Source organism: Pseudopipra pipra, chromosome 17, assembly GCF_036250125.1.
Source record: "Pseudopipra pipra isolate bDixPip1 chromosome 17, bDixPip1.hap1, whole genome shotgun sequence".
NCBI lineage: Eukaryota > Metazoa > Chordata > Aves > Passeriformes > Pipridae > Pseudopipra > Pseudopipra pipra.
Window position 1 is genome coordinate 7,866,817 of NC_087565.1, and position 16,918 is coordinate 7,883,734.

At 48.3% G+C, this 16,918-nt stretch overlaps 1 long non-coding RNA gene across 1 annotated transcript in view; it reads left to right on the forward strand.

The window, feature by feature from the left end:
- LOC135423659 (uncharacterized) overlaps positions 1 to 14,112 on the forward strand; it is a 224,447-nt gene extending 210,335 nt beyond the window's left edge. Inside the window, exons 4-5 of the long non-coding RNA XR_010434870.1 lie at positions 2,957 to 9,554; positions 12,062 to 14,112. This is a non-coding gene — a long non-coding RNA (uncharacterized LOC135423659). The remainder of the gene's footprint in view (positions 1 to 2,956; positions 9,555 to 12,061) is intronic.
- Positions 14,113 to 16,918: the final 2,806 nt, after the last annotated feature.

A 16,918-nucleotide genomic window follows, 5' to 3' on the forward strand; every position in this document is an offset into this window, starting at 1 on the left:
TATCCTGGGGAGCCTCCTAAGGCAACACCAGCCCAGTGTCAGCACATTTTATGGACACTGCTGCAGCTCCTCTGTTTGCTGGATGGGATTCAAGCAGTAGCCTGGAGGGGATTTTACAGACCTCTGGCCTTTTCTGATGAAGCTGCTGCTGCTTATTCAGGATCCTGTCCAAATTTTATTTAGATATTCCTACTTGGCCTCCCTGTTTAGAATTTTAATTACATTTGGCTGCTCTGCATCCCGTCAATCCAGTTTGGTGCTTCAGTGTGTGCTCTTCAACACTCACAGCTCATTACCTACAGGGGCAATGAAGGATCCTTCAGCCTTTATCACCTGCAGTTCCTCAGAAATTCGGGGGTTTGCAGCCCTGCCTGCCCCAGAAGACCCTTCACAGGAGATGTCCCATTGCAAGGGCAGAGCTGCTGATTTTAACCCGGGGCAGGAGCTCTGTTCAGCTGCACAACCTGCCAGAGCAGCCCAGGCTTGGCTTAGCTCTGTCATGTACAAGAAAGCTGCTGCTTCTAACTCACACAGGTGACACACAGGGTTGTCTTACGTCAGACTAAGCAGCCCAGCTGATGCTGGGTTTAGCACTGAGCCTTCATTGGGCTCCTTTGTTCTTGCAGTACCTCATACCAAAGACATTTTTTGGAAATGCTAAGAATTTGCATGATATTAAAATGCATGTTCCATTGGGCTTTATAGTTAATTCTTTCTTTCTTTTTTCTTTCTTCCTTTTTTCCCCCCCCACCAATAGGGCTCAGTTTTACCATTGTTCATTTTTTTTCTTTTTATTTAAGCAAAATTTTCAGCCATTCAGCGCCTCTGTTGAGATTTTTTTTCTTTCATTACTTTATGGCAGATGAAAGTTAAGAGGTCCAATTACTAACATTTTATGATAGCACAGAATATTATTAAAGCACTTAAGAGGTTATTAACACCTTTTATGTACCTCATTATTTAAAAGCCTGCCATATTTAATCATTTTAGCACCATTAAATTGGCATTAACAACAACCTTATGACTTACACTCAGAAATGTCACCATTTGACAACACTAATGCAATAAAATATCTCACAGAAACCTGGAGGCACCAGGTGAACTATAATGCTTCACAAAAACAGGGGTTTTTCATGGGTCTCAACCACAGAGAGCTGCAAGGAGAGCCAGGGGGGTGCCCAGCTCACCCTGAGAGCCAGGAGGGAGCCAGTGGAATGTGTGTGGCAGGAGGGCTGGGTTTGGTGTAGGACCATCTGCAGTGGGTGAGGAGGCACTGAGATCTCCCTGTGCAGAGAAGCAGGAGCCACTCCCAGCCCAGCCCTCCCTGGAGTCCGAGCGCAGCCGAAGGTCTCGGGTCTTGCCCGTGCCATGGCAGTCCTGGGAACCCTTCTGTCTCCCAGTGGGGGCTGTGGCACCTTTGCTGTCCCCCAGTGTCCATGCCAAGTTCTCAGGCTTTGAGAGCCCTGAATTCAGTGACTGTCACACCTGTGCTCGATGATGGATGAGCAGCTTTGACAGATAAACAAGAGAACAGCAAAGCCCTTCATTCCCTGTCCTGCCAGGGCCCCTTGTTTACAGGAGTTACATGTGTGCTACTCCCTCTTAAAGTTGTACAGTTATTCCTCCTGTGACCCTCCCCTTGGATCCCTCTCTGTTTTCCTCTCTCCCTGTGCTGGAGGGCTGAGCCTGAAGCTCAGTCTGGTGGTTGGTGATTGCACACACAGCATCTGCCTCTACCCATTGATTACCAGGGACAAAAAACAACAGCACAGTGAAATATTATTTTTACAGCCTTCTGATTATTTCTAACAACCTGCTAAAAGCCAGTGGGACTGGGTGGGTCGGAAGAGCTCTGGTGACATTGGGAGCATTCCAGCCCCTGGTGTTTTTCCAGCTCCTGGAGCAAGATTCAATTCATAGAGAACTTTTCCCCAGCAAAATATGGGATGGATTGTGTTTTCTCTTTAAGGTTTACAAATAAATCCCTTTCCAATAATCATTATTTTCATAGATGAGCATTACTGATATATTTTGGTATTTTAAAGCATATCCTCGAATTTACTCTGGCAACTGCTGTACAGCTGAACACACGATCAGGGAAATCTATTCCATGACTTATCTGCCCAGGCTTCAGTAGCATTTGCATTCTTTGTGATTGTCTAACAGGAAAATAAAATGGAAAAGGTCCCAAAAGCCTCAAATTTGGAGCCATAAAAGGCCTCCTGAGTTATTTTTCAGATGTTGGCACTCGGACAAGTGACTGTGTCAAAAACCCCAACAGGTCTATGTACAAAACATAGTCCCAGCTGCTGGAAGGATGCCACCACCACTATCAGGATATTAGTTCAGCCATTTGGGGAGAGTAAATGTCAGTGTTTGTAGCTCGGGAGGATCAGTGCTAACGAGGCTGCAAGTCCACAGCCAACCCCCCCTGTGTACGTGATCTGCAGGCGCTTCCCTCTCTCCATTGCCCTTGAAGGCATGGATGGATTAATATTCCAGCCCAGCCACGCTTGGGTTTGGTTTGCTGTTTGTATTACATCTCTGGCTGCAGTAGTTAAATGCTGGTAGGTCTTCAGGTCTGTTAAACAAATTATGGGAGCCTTTAAACATCATCGTGCTGGGCTTTATCCCCCCCTCCCAGCTGGCCGGCATGGAGATCGCTCAGGTGTGAGTGGAGAGGAGTGAATGAGGCTTCCTGCCAATCCCCCTCTCCAGCAGAGCCAACTCCCTCCTTATCTGGAAAGGCAGGGGGGGTTAATTAACATGTATTAGTGTAGGGTTTAACAGCAGAGCCCTGGAGGGGCTCTGTGAGGACAGAGCTGTGTCTTGTTTTCTCCTCCAGGTCTGCTGCCTATCTCTCCTGGTGTCTCCAGTATCTCCAGAGTTCCCTGCCTCTCCTTCCTCCAGCTCCCCCACCTTTATTAAGGTTTTTTTTGTTGTTTGTCTGTTGTAGCACCCTTCACTGGAAGCTCTGCCACGGTAATGGAGCCAGGATGTGTCCTTGGGACTGGGCCATGGGGTGCAAACCTGCAGGACCCTGGGGAGAGAGAAGGCTCTGGCAGCAAAGTGAGTGATCAAAGTGGGCAAGGGCTGGGCAACAAGGGGAGGGAGCTCAGAGGTGAAAAGCTGCTATATATTTGTATATTATGGTATATAATGCTGATCTTAAAATGGCAAACTCCAGATCCTGCCTATATGAGCAAGTTTTATGTGTTATATCAATACAGTTGCAACAACATGTAACTATTGCATTTAATGCTGTAGAATAGCTCCCATGGGGCTTTTCCTATAAGTCTTTGTTATCAAAAGAGGTGTGACTTTCATTTTTCTTTTTGGGCAGATAGTTAATACATGGTAACTATTTTCCAGTAAAATCCAGGGGTGATGAGATTCCAAACACAAATGCAGTGTTGGTGGGTGAGAGTAGCCATGGGTCACTTGGCATTGTGCAAGTGAAACGATTCGGTCTCTGTGGTTATTTCAGACTTGCTGTTGCTCTTTATCTGCTGAGTTAACTTAAAAACCTGTCTCAGCACTTGTTCTGCTTGTGCAAAGAAACTGCACTGGCACATTCATCCCGGCCTGTGTATCCAGGCCAGCAGAAGTTTCTAGTTCAGCCTGTCCTTCCTCGGTCGAGGGGACCATCTCCTCAGCAAGCAGAGCTGGGCAATTTGGCTGTGCTGTGCAGAGAATCAGCCCAGGCTGGTGCAAACTCGGGATCATTTATCATCGGGGTCTGTGATGGATGAGGTGATACGAATTGGTGGCTTTGGTCCATTAGTGTTGGAACCAACTGATCTCCTTATTGGCAGCCTCAGCTGGAAGTCTGGGGAAGACTCTTTGTGCCCTGTGGCACCTCTCCCTCCTCCTGGGAAGCTGCTGTCCTTCAGTGAGGACTGTGAGCCGTCAGCACAGTGACCCTTGAGATTTTGCTGCCTCTGCTTTGCAGAGCTCTTGCTGCGAGGCCCAGAGTCAGCTCCCCAGTGACGCTGCCCAGGACCCCCAGGCAGGTGAGGCAGATCCCACAGCTACTTTACAGCCTGGGATTTGCGTGTCTGCATAGTGGCTGGTTTGCAGCACTGAGTTATTTGCATTTGTGAGTGTGGTTTTTTCTGCCCCAGATCCCACAGCGAGCTCTGCTCGGAGCTGCTGCTTCTCGCACGCAGCACAGCCCAGGCTGGCTCCCTCCTGCACCTCACCTGGTGCTTGCCACGGATTCAGCATTTCAAGTTCAAGTTAGCCCTGGCTTTTAAAGTCTATTCCAACCCATTTAACTCCTGAGCTTCGTGTGAAAAACAAATGGGAAATATAAAAGCTTACATCAGCTCCTGTAACTCGCAAACTAAATGGGAAAGCTGCAGTAAATTTACAGTCAGAAAAAGAACTGTGCTTTATATAAACGCTCACTTTGTTCAAAGACAGTTTATTAGCAAAGGATAATTTTAGGTGACAGTTGTTGTTGAAGTATTTTGTGCCTCTTTTTTTTGATTACTACTACTTTTTAGTTATACAGCATAATTCTTGAGCAGATACTCAAACAAGCGAGATTGGCTCATCATTCCTCTTTAATTCCACATCATGTCACTTTGGAAGGGAAATGGCTTGGTAAAAGCCAGAGAGTTCAGATATGATGCTGGCAGATCGTTATGAAATATTCACAAGACATTTAGTTTAACTTGGTGCTAATTGAACACTGACAGCACAAGTTACTCCTGCCTGCAGCAATAGTCTATCACGTTTAGGCGAGTGGCATTCCTTCCCCTTTGATGCTCTCCGAGATTGGAGGCTGTGAGGGAGCACAGTTAACAACCAGTAAACAGTCAGGGAGCAGCACTGGAGACGGATCCTGCATGGAGAATCCTCCAAAAGTGGTGAGAGTTTATTTGGACGGGGGCTGTGCTAAGGCTTCAACTCTGTCTATGAAAATACTCAGTATTAGGTGAGGGGTGACTCAAAATCGATTGAGGTGTTTTTTTTTTTTAAAGTAAAATACCTTCCTGAGTGAAGACACTTGAAAGCAAGGTTATTTGTGGACTACCTAATGTCACTTTTCTGAAGCCATGGCCCAAAAGCCCTCCTTGCCCTGAGAGGTTTCCAGGGCAGTTAGAGCTATACTGGTGTAACTCTGTTTTTCTACAGAGACATGGCCTTGTGTGCTTCTCTCATTTTTATTTCTGTAGCTCAACATGCTGTTTACTGATATTTGTGAATTTTGTTTCTTATTTGTCAGTTCAGCTTCCCTGTGGACATTTGGTAACAGGAATTTTCCTACCATTTTAATTGTCTCTTATTCCAGAGCCAAGCAGAGTATTAATGCCATCATTTTAGTCATCAGACATGATGTGTGGTCTAAATAGCTTGGACCAGAACTGGGTACCCAGCTCTGCCTGAAGCCCTCTGGCCATCTGTGGTTTAGATGCAGTCATCTGCCTTGGGTGCCTCAGTTTCCCAGTTATGGAGAAAGGCCAAGTTGTTAATCAAGGACTTTTCTCATCTTCCCGTTTGGAGGAGTTTGCTCCAGGCTCCTCCTGTGTGGTCAGCACAGGGGGTGCCCAGCAGGAATGTGCAGGAACAGCTGCCTCAGCAGGGACTTGCTCCCCCTGCACTGCAGCCCGTGCCAGGCACATTGTGTCACTCCCAGTGCAGCTGAAGGACTGAGTGACTTCCACGTGCAGCAACACATTAGAAAAGTGACCCAGAACATTTTTAATCTACCAGGGGAAATGTCCCCATCTGCCTAATTCACCTGTCCCAGGGAGTTGAACTGGAGATGGAGTCACATATGAGAAGGTGTTAATGAAACTGTCACCGAATACTGAGGTGACAGGGACTTAGATCACAGGAGTTCCTCTAGCAAATGGTGTGAGGACTGACTGAGCTCTTGCTGGCTGCAGAAAGGCAGGCAGTAGTGCAACCACCATGGCTGACCAAAGGAGTAGGAGTAAAACCAGTGGTAACCATGTAAGAGCACCAGCAGGTCAAAGGAAGGAAGACCCGCTGTTTGGTTTCCACAGGGAAAATGGGCATCCCCCTCCCCATAGTCCTGATGGGAAGCTACAGATGAGTGTAAACAGCCAAGGAAGATGAGTTAAAATGTGAGGAATATTGCACAGGCAGCAGTCACAGCACAAACTGGTGTTGAGGCTGTGCTTTTCCCTTTGGAACAGAACTCCTTGGAAATGGGGAGTGCTAAGAAAGGATTTAAAGCAGGTAGCTGTGACTTCTTTGAAGCTTGGGGTAGGGTGGAGGGTGAAGGATGCTTTCTGATCTGGGCAGACTGGGAGGAGCAGGTGATGACTTACTTTTGGAGTGATCCCCACTTGCCTCCAGTGCCAATCGTGGTACTGCAGGTGAGTGAAATTGGGATCACCCCAAGGGAACTTCTGTTTGAGGTAGGGGACACCCAGCTGGAATTGCAGAGAGGGGGGACCAGGTAAATATAACAAGCAACCAAGAAAAATATCATTTCACTAGCAGAAGGTTTTTCAGCCCAAGCAGATTCTGGATATAAGGTCATGGCTGAGCTGAAAGCCATGGAAATAGAGCTTTTCTGCCCTGGAATTTTATGCAGGTTGGCTGATTGCTGTAGATAGTGACCAGCTGGGAAAATACACCTTGCTTTCAACAAAGACATGGTCTTAAACATATTTTCAAAAGCCAAGGATGAAATACCGGACTAAAAGAGCTTCCAGGCTTCCTTTCCATAGAACCCCCACTCCTGGATTGCTGAATATCATTCCCCCAGTGATACTGTCCTTGGGAGGGCTGAATAAACTTACAGTCCCCCTCTGTAGAGAAAAAGAAGTGGATGGGGGGGACAAGAAATGTCCCATCCTCCACAGAGTCCTGCTCCAACTGGCTTCCACAAGCATTGCTCTTCAGGAGGGAAAATAAATGAGGCTTTCAAAACTGTTTTACTTGATTCATTTCATTCTGGGCTGGAGCAAGGCAAATAGACAGTGGGAGGACTTCACTGATAAAGTAATTTATTTTTTTTTTTCAAAAGCTGAGAATACCAGAAGATAACACAACAGCAAATTACTGCATATTTTAAACCCTTGTAGCTAAACATTCCCTTTTGGGGCTGCGCCAGGTATCTTGTGGTGCCAGTGAAAATGGGATACAGATGTTCACTTGTTTGGATGGAGACACTGCAATAATTCATGCCTGCTACAAATTATCAGATGCCTCGTGCTCACAAAAGAATACCATGATCTTCTTGTCAGTAAGAGGAAAATATATTCCCTGTACCTATATTAAGGAAAATAAGGCCTGTAAGAAGTATGAAATGTGTTTTCCAGTTTCCAAAATGTAATTGTGCTGTAGTCCTGCAGCTTGTGCTGGTAAAAGTGTGACAGCCCTGATTCCAGTCCAAGTGTGTCCTCACTCCGAGTGTCTGGGACAGGTATATGGAGCGTTTAATACCTCCTGTGAAATGTGTGTGAACAGAGGAGGTTTGGGGGTTTTATGTCTGAGATTTTTTTAAATTTTTATTTTAACAATTCCAGCTTTCAATACTTGAGTATTTTCGTAAGATGAATTAAGGTGTTTTTAAGATGTTACCTCTGACTTTGTGGCGAAAATAATCTCATTGAAGTCCGTGGCAACAGCGCTCAGGAATGTGACGTGTCTGTTTTAATGGACATTATGGAAAAGGGAGCTGCACACCCCAGAAACACAGAAGGATGTGGCAGGGAGAAAGAGCTGAGCCCATCACGCTGCAGCACAGCAGCAGGGCTGACACTCACCTTCTGCTTTGCTGTGTACAGCAGAGAGCTGCAAAACTGGCACCTGCCAAAAGGATTTGTTACATCCCTGAGTACCTGCACCGCTGCTTTCCCCCCGTTGTGCTCCCGTCAGGAGAGGTACAAACAGGTTCACACCTGCTGAGTAGCTTCAGGTTGAAGGAATGCATGTGCAAATTTGGCAGGTAGAAATTGCACTCTTTAAATCAGACTCCACTTCTCGAAATAGGAGCTCTCTGCTTTCCCTGCCTGCTGTTCTATTTTTCCACTTTCTTCTTGCAATGCCCATATTAAAATGAAGATTTTTATATATTTTTTTTTTCATCTTCTTAATTCATTTTCATGGTGGAGCTGTAACCAAATCCAACTCATATTTGTGGGAATCCAGCATCAATGTTGTATGAAGGTTTTAAAGGTGTGCACAGTTTTTTCTCTCCCTCCCCAAATTTTACTTTCTCGGTAATTTTTGTAAAGTGGATTTGAGCTTGACACAACTGGCACCATTTGGGATGTAATGACTTATTCTCCTGGGAGGTGTTTAACCTTTTGCTCACCTTTCTCAAGTTGTGGGTTGAAAAACCTCATTTTGAATCAAAACCCCCTGAAAAGTCTTTGGATTCAGTAGCACTTAAATGCAGTGCTTTATTTCCCTATTTTTGTTCAACTGTTTTTCTTGGCTTAAACCACTCACCAGATTTTTTTTGTCCAATTTAATGAAAAGTTTTGGCATTCTGAAAGGGCATCTTTTGCAGGACTAACTGTTAACTGATTGTTTTTTCCTGTTACTGTTTACTACACTGAATTTTTCACATCAGTGCAGACCATGGACAACCCCAGCTGGCCCTGCCCTGTGTGTATATTTATATATATTTATTTATATATATTTATACATAGAAGTATATATATATATGCAGACTATTCAGAACCTTCCAGGGGAATTGTGGATCCCTGGGTAGCAAATTTTTGGCTCTAACAGCTGAACACCTTTTCTCCATATCTCTGTGCACCCCTTGAAGTCCCCACCCCCCAGAAGTTCACAGAGCACAGCTAAAAACTGCCTCAGGTTCACTTCCCCTTGCTCACAGAATGTAGTAGTTCAGCCAAGACGTGCTGCCCCACTGGTGTTGCTTCAGTGGAGCAAGTCACAGCCAGAAATAAAGGCAGGGTCTATTTTTTTCTTCTGCAAGAATGTTCAAAACATGAATTTCCATGAGTTTCCAACATAAGACCTATATCTGCATGGTAAGTAGAGTCACTTTCACTTGCAAATGAGATTGGATCTGCTAAAAAATCTGCTAATTTGCAATAAAAATAGCATCCATCTTTGCTCTGCAAATATAGCCTCTTTGAAAACTGTCCCATTTTCAGAACTGCAGCAGCTTGTAGGATGGGAGAAAGGAGAAGGAGGAAATACCTTGCATTTGAAGTCACTTCGTATTTCTCCAGGACTATTTCACACACCTTTAGTCATTATGTTGCGTTTTGTGTTGTCACATTAATTTTCACAGTAACAGACTGATATAAACAGTGTGACTGCACTGCAGAAGCAGGGGAAGCTGGATTGATTGGGAGGGAGAAGGATTTGTTCAGACATAAATATCTCCTGCCATATTGAGGGGAGTTAAAAAAAAAAAAATGTCCAGCCAAGAAATTGCTTTTTTGTAGGAATGTTCTGTTTCTCTCTTTTTCTATTTATTTTTTTTTAATTTCTTTTTAATATGTGCTTTAATGTGAGAGACCAAGAACAAGGAGAAAGCAAGTGGCTGTTTCATGAATCTGGGATGCTGAATGCAGCTGCTCTTTCAGGTGAGTGGAACTGCAAGGAATGGGAGACAAGGAAGGTGAACATGTGTGCAAGAGATGGTATTAAATAAGGAGGCCTGGTCTTGTAAGGTCTTTTTGGGGAAACTGCTGACTTTCTTGCAGGTTAAATGCTTGAAGGAACCGCAGAGTCAGGCTCCTAGAAAATGAGGGCATACACCAAAAACTCAGCACCTCAGTACACAAAGCACCAGGTGCAGGGAGGAAAGGCAGTGCAATGCCTTCTATCCCGATCTTCCTGCACCCCATGGAGGATGCAGGGACTGCAGAGAAGAGCAGGTATTGCTGCCCCTATATAGGGCAAAGCCTACCTGACCATCCATCACATTTATGCCCTGTGATGGGGCTGCTCTGTGCTTGTCTCTAAAGGCTCCAGAGTTTCACAAACCTCCCATAAGGCAGGATGAGATGGATTTCTTGGTATTTGTTTCCAATATTGCCTGCTGGTGATGCTTCCTATGAGGAACTCTGTGCTCTGGGAATGCTCTAGGAAATGTGTGGCATCAATCTAGGATTTCAGAGTAGTGTGTAAAGTGTCAGTAGTGTCTTCTAAGGTTCCATTTCTAGGACTCAGCCCCTTCCCTGTTCTAGCACTTACATTTGCCTGGCCTGGCAATGCTACTTTTGCCCTGCCGTGGCTGGTGTGATGATATTCAGTGCAGGCTGGAAACATTCCCTATGCTCCTGTGGCTTTTCCTTTAAGGGGGGAGCTGAGAGATGCCTCAGCTTTGGAGCTGATGATTTGAGTTCTCTGTTGGCACTTGTCACTCCTTGAGTATTTTGGGCTAGAGCTCGTGGACTGGTGTAAGAAAATAAATCCACCTGTAAGGAGGCTTGAAGAAAAGCCACAGTGTCTGATCAGAGGTTTTGCCAATAAGGACATGTGTCATTGTTGGGACGGACTCTGACATGTAATATTCAGCAAGAAAGTTTATTGGAAAGGATAGGAATAGCAGCAGCAGCCACGAGCTGCAATTTACAGCTTCTTAAATACAGTTCTTTTGGTACAGGTATATTACACAGATAGGTCAATTTAAACACACAAACTGCAATTCTTACAGCTAATAGGTGGATTTTAGTTGGACCTTCTCAGTTCTACTTTCTCACAACATTTCTGTACACCTGTCCCTGTTTTCCTTTGATGTTTATATTTTTCTCAGTCACTCTGTTCAGAACAAGTCCTTGTTCTCATGAGACAGTGTTCCCTGTTCCCACGGGACAGCTCCCTCCTGCTGCTCCTCTGCTCTCTCAGGATGCAGCAGTGCGTTGTCAGGACCAGGGCCTCCATTCTCAGCCAGTTTCTCGTTCCATACAAGGGGTCCCGGCCCAGCCGAGATTCCCCACAGATGTGGATGGGTTTGTAGCTCTAGGAATGCCTTATTCCCCTCACTTCTCCTGTGCTAAAGCCAGCTGTGATGGGTCACAGTGTCCCTTGCACAGCATCTGAGCCTTGAACTGAGATTTCCCCTTTGAACGTCCAAGTTTCTGACACCAAAAGCCTTGGGTGGAAACTTGCTGATGTCTGGCTGGTTTGCAGCAGGCAAAACTCTTAAGAGAAGAGCAGCTAATTGCATATTCATAATGGCACATACAGTACTTGAGAGAAGCCCTTGATTTCTGCTGTGGTGGGTCTGGAAATTCACCTCTGTCCATGCTCAGCAACATCCATCCCCAGTCTCTGGAGAGCATGGATCAACTGGAGCTTTTTGGCCCATTTCCTCTGAGAAAGAACCACTAATTTCTTCATTTTGAGCACATTATTTTTTTAACAAAAGAGCATGATACAGCTCTATACACCAGTTGGGAGCAACATGATTTGTGTCATGAATACTAATATGCGTTTGACAGTATCCTATAAATTCAACACGTCTTGAAGAGCGTTAACAAGAGTTGTAGGGACTATACTTAAATTCTTCCCCTACTTTTTTTGTCAATTAAAGGAAAAGGAAGCAAGTGAGAGTCTGTATTTGTATCCAAAACAAATATGGCTTGGGTCACGGCAAGACTTCTGCACGCCGTGCTAGACCTGGGTCTACAGCGCATTCATTGATTTTTGTCTCCATGAATCACCCTAAAGCTATAGGCAACAAAAGCTGAAGTGATGTAGATGTGATTTCTAGTTCATTTGTTGTTCATTAGAAAGATTTTGTCTCTCTCATTTGCAGCACCCCTGCTGCTGCGTGTTCATTAGGAGAATGGAATGTATTCCAAATATTTCCTAGCTCTGGCAGGGCAGATGGTGGAAAGTAATTTTCCAAACTCTTCTGGAAAAGGGGGGAGTCGGGGGGGGGGGGGTGGAAACACACCCAAATAACCCCAAGTCACCCCCTGCACGCCAGAAGAATTCTGTACTTCTGAGTGCAGACGTGCCGTACACTTTCTGTCTCTCTGGTTGTACAGTGCTGCGTGTCGGAGTGGTGGGAAGTGTGTATGAATGGGAATGTATCACATTACATGTGGGATGTTAGCAAGGCTGGGTTTTTTTTTCACAGGAAACTGCATTTGCAAAGAGCACACAGCAACACACAGTACCCTAAAAGATGTGTGTGAAAGCAGCGAGCAAGATTCATTTCCCTAAATCTTCTGGGCAACCCAATGCCTAAGGGAATCCCAGGGAGGGAGGACAGAGCCTGGGCCCCAATCCAGTTTCTCAGTCCAGCCCTGTGCAGAGGCGTGAGGCAAACTGGAAGCTTCCCAGACACCCCATCCCCATCCCCTGCCCTTGGCCTGCGCGGGCAGAAGGATGTCCCAGTGCTCAGACAATGGTGGAGGAAGCGGCTCTGGCTGCGTTTCCCTTCTGCTCCCTGGGGAGCCGGGGAGAGCACACAAGCCAGGGCCAGATTTAGCTCTTGGATCCACATGAAACATCCATGTGCCGACTGCTCCCTTCCTTCGTGCTCAGCCTCTTGTCACGGGAGTGGAAGTCGCACACAAGGGGAACAGAGGAGCCGGGTGAATGTGCAGCAGGGAGAGCTGGGAACACAATGAGGGGGAACAAAGAGTGGGGCTGTGTTTGCTGCCTTCCCAGTGCCATTCACTCCTCGTGCTTGGAGCCGGTTTCCTCTTCTCAGGAGCCTCTTGACCTGCAGATCCCTCTCCTCGGCAGACAGACACCAAAGCCCCGCGGCTGGATCCTAATACCTCTTCAGATCAAACCAGCAAAACACTTGGAGCACAGAGCCTGAACCGTGTGTTTGTGTCGAGGCTTTAAGCTCCTTGGTGCTGGCACCCGGGGTTCCTGTTTGTTTTCCAACTCCTGAGGACAGCAGTGGTGCTCTCCAAGTCAGCAAAAACAAACCAAGAGAGGCTCAAGGAGCGCAGCAGCTTCTCCGAGCTCCGCCATCCCTGGGACTGGGCTGTGCTCTTGCCAGTGGAAAGTGCCTCTGGCACTGAGTTGAGGTGTCAGCTCTGGCCTGCACCCCAAAAATCTTACACACAGAAACCCAGCAGGACAAGGAACTTCCTCCAAAGAAGGACATCAGTTGCCCTGTCTGTGCCACCAAGACCCAGCTTTGGAGGGGGCTGCTTTGACAGCGGCTGTAAAGCCCCATCAGGTTTTCCCAGCCTGCTATCAGTGATGGATTTTCAAGCCCTCTCTTTCTCCAGGCACTCTCATTGCAGAGTGTATGGGTGCAGAGTGTGGAGGTATCGGGGCCTCTCATTTGATTAAGTTTATAGAATCACAGAATTGTTTAGGTTGGAAAAGACCTCTAAGATCACTGAGTCCAACTGCTCCCCCAGCAGTGCCAAGGCCATCATTAACTCTGTCCCTGAGTGCCACATCTGTGCATCTTTTACACTGAGCACAAGGCAGGAGACCCCTCTGAGCCTGCCTTCAGGCGACTCTATCCCATGGCATCCCACCTCTCTGTAGTGCAGGGTCAGTGCAGCGGCGGCTCTGCGGAAGCGGGTCGGGAAACGGATGCATCCTGTAGCCACCGTGACCTTAAAACCCATCGCTCGGTCATCCAGCAATAAAAAACGGGAGAATTCCTTCCCAACAGCCGACTGCTGGTGCCCTTGGGAGCTGCCTTTTCCTCTTTGGACAGCCGGAGCTTCCGGCCAGCCAGGACTGTCTCAGTGTCAGCTGAGATCCAGGAATTTGTGTAATCCACACCTGACACCTAAACCTGGGTTTTTCACAGCCAGGCAGAGTTTTAAACTCCTCTCCATCAGCTGTGGCCTTCAGAGATGAGCAGTGGCTATAACTGATTCATCAAGACTCCTCTTAATTTGGCTTTGCTCAGTTGTTACAATACGTTTTGTTCCCGATTATTACGCTCCAGAGTGAAGGTTCCTGTAGGTAATTTATGCTGTAGCCTACGTATGTGTAAAAAATTTCTTGCAATCGTGTTTTTAATTAAAATGCACACGATAATACCAAAAGGAGACAGGGGGAGGAAGGGAGGGAACCCAGATTAAGTTTTTAATTGTTTTAATAGTGAGATTTGTTTCAGTGAGAACAGGGCATATTGGTTTCCTTGGAAACATTGGCGATGTATTAGCTGTATAAAATCTAGCATAAAAGATTTGTGAAAGTGAAGCCTTTAGGTTTTAACTGATATTATAACTCATTTCATTTGGAAAATCAGATTCACATGCAGCCCCTGGAGTCCCAAAAAGGTGTCTTTCTTGTGTTTTCTCTTAAGCCTTGGAATTAATAATTTCACAGATTATTGGTATCATTAGAAATCTAGAACTGCAATAACAACAAGAAAAAAACCCTTTCAACAATTCAATATCCCTGATTCATATGATTTAATTAGATGTGCCTGTAAGTTCTCTTTGTGCCAAGCAGTGCCAGGCTCAGGCAAGACTCCACGTGATTTGAGAAAGAAGTGCAAAAATGTGGCTTTTTAAATGTTCCCATTAAACTGGAGATTATTGGTAATGGGATGTTTTATGCACATCCCGTACTCAGTTATTTTATTGTATACCACACTGACACCTGGATGTACAATACACAATGTACTTTAGCCGGTCTCAAGCTCAGAGAATCGCTGAGGCTGCTGCTGATGATCTGGCCTCACACAAAGTCTTTAAGGCCTCTAATTTTACCTGGAATATGTTTTAGGAAACAGAGAACCCTCAGAGAGCCCCATCCCCAGAGACAACACCCTAAGGCACCACAGGGAGGTCAAATGTGTGTTTTAAGGCTGTTAATCATCTGAAGCTAAAACATTTTCCTTTCATTCTCTTTGCAAGTCAGGCTCTCAAATTATCAATTTTGTCTCTTCTGTGTTAGAAAATAAAGCCTTGTGAGGGAGGATTCAACTCTCTGCAGCCAAGTGGGACTGAAACAACCAATTTTAATGTCTGTGATTCACCCCTGAGCCCAAACTGTGATGATACAGTGCATCTGGGGATCAAACACTGCAGAAATGCTCTCTTTTAAACAAAAGGGGGGAAAATAGGCTGTAGATAAAGTACCAGATGTAGGATTTTGGACTATCAGAGAGGAGAATGGATGGCTTGGTTTTAGCATGTAAGACTAATCACTCGGCTGAAATAATTTCAGCAGCTGAGTAAATAGACTTACGGAAAAGACATTTATGGGAGCGATTGTGTTCCAGGATCCTCCCTCTTTCCTAGCCCTCCTGTTTGTTTGCTTTCCTGTCTCTCTGGTGTCGAAGCTCCCCCGTCCCCAGGTTTATGGGGCAGCGATGGCCATGTCAGATGTGCAGCGGGCAGTGCCCGGGGCCCCTCGGGGTGTCAGTTCTGTGTGTCCTGCCCAGGGACAATGGGCCCCTCTGCACCGTGGGGCCGCTCAGCTGCGCTTGGCTCCCCGCCACCCACAGCCCAGGCCGAGCTCAGCCCCTGCCACACACCCCCCCACATCCTGGGGGCTTCTCCCTCTGCTGCGCTGTCATTCCCACCGGCAGCACCCGGGGAGCGGGAGCGGCTCGGCCCGTCCCGGGCGATGCTCCTGACCGGGGGTTTCCGCGGTGTCACCGAGAGGCATTTCGAGGGTATAAAAGAACTAAAGCCTAAAGGGAAGCAGAGTTTAAGGTCACGGTCGTGGCAGCCTCGGAGGCCCTGCCGCTGTCTGTGCGCGGAGCGGGCTGTGGAGCCCTGCACAGGGAACGCGGGAGCTCATGGCCCAGCACTGCCTGTCCGTCTGTCCTGCACAGCGGGTGCACTCGAGCCCTGGCTGTCCGTCTGTCCCAGGGCAGGGCACGGTCCCCGTTCGCCGTCCCGCAGAGGTGATGCCATGTGCGATGCACCGGGCGAGCTGGCCGTGGCCGGGGCAGGATGCGCTGGCAGCGCCGGGGGTGCCGTGACAGCCCCCGCGCACACCGACACCCACACCGACACCCACACCGACACCCACACCGACACCCACACCCACACCCACACCCACACCCACACCCACACCCACACCCACACCGACACCCACACCCGCACCCCGCTGTCCCGCACCCCGCAGGGCCCCTCCCGGCCCCGCACTGGCCCTTTAAGGCGGCGGCGCGGGCGGGCGCGCGCTGCGCCTCTGTGGCGGCCCCGGGTCACGGCGCGGTCACGGCCCCGCCCCACGTGGCGCCGCCGCCACCCCTTCTCCGGGGCTCATTGGCTGCCTCGCTCCCCGCGGCCACGGCCGGCACTTCTGATTGGCCGAGCCGGCGCGTCCCTTACGGGCCGGGGGCGGGGCAGCGCCCGCCCGGCACGGCGGGGCCGCCCCCGCCGCGTGAGGGGCCTTTAAAGGGGCCGCGGCCGCCCCGCGGGGTGGGTGGTTTGTCCTGCCGGGTGTCCCTGCGGGCTCGGGGGGACAGCGCTGGTGAACCCCTGTGGGACCCCGCAATGGTGGGAGGGGGAGGGCAGCGCTCGCCCTGTGCTGGCACTGAATGGCGGCTCAGGACAGGAGCATCTCCGGAGCCTGCTCCTCGCAGAGCGGGGCCAGAGGGCTCCGCGGGTGACTCCGGGCCGGTGGCCGCGCTGGGAGCACGGGCAGCGGGTGTGAGCGCTCAGGGGCACCGAGCGGTACCTGTGAGAGCCCCAGCCCGCCCAGGGGTGTCCAGGCAGAAGAGGGCAGAGCAGGGCCTGGGTTTGGCTGATCTGACGTCTCGAGAGAAACAAAAGAAACGAAGCGCAGCAGTGGCGGTTTTGGCAGACAGGAGCGTGTCCGTGTGTGTGTGTGTGTGTTTGTAACCAGGTGCAGGTGGGCATCATGTAAGGACAGTTGGATCTATGAACTTGGCAGCTGCTCGGCTCCCACTCTGCTGCAGAAGCAGCAGCGCTGCTGGGAGCGGGTCAGAGGGGCAGAGCTGGCTTTCAGCATCGCCCAAGTGCTCCCTTGGATGAGCTTGGAGTCTTCACTTGGGTATGTCAGCTCTCAGTCGGGGAGCTCAGGG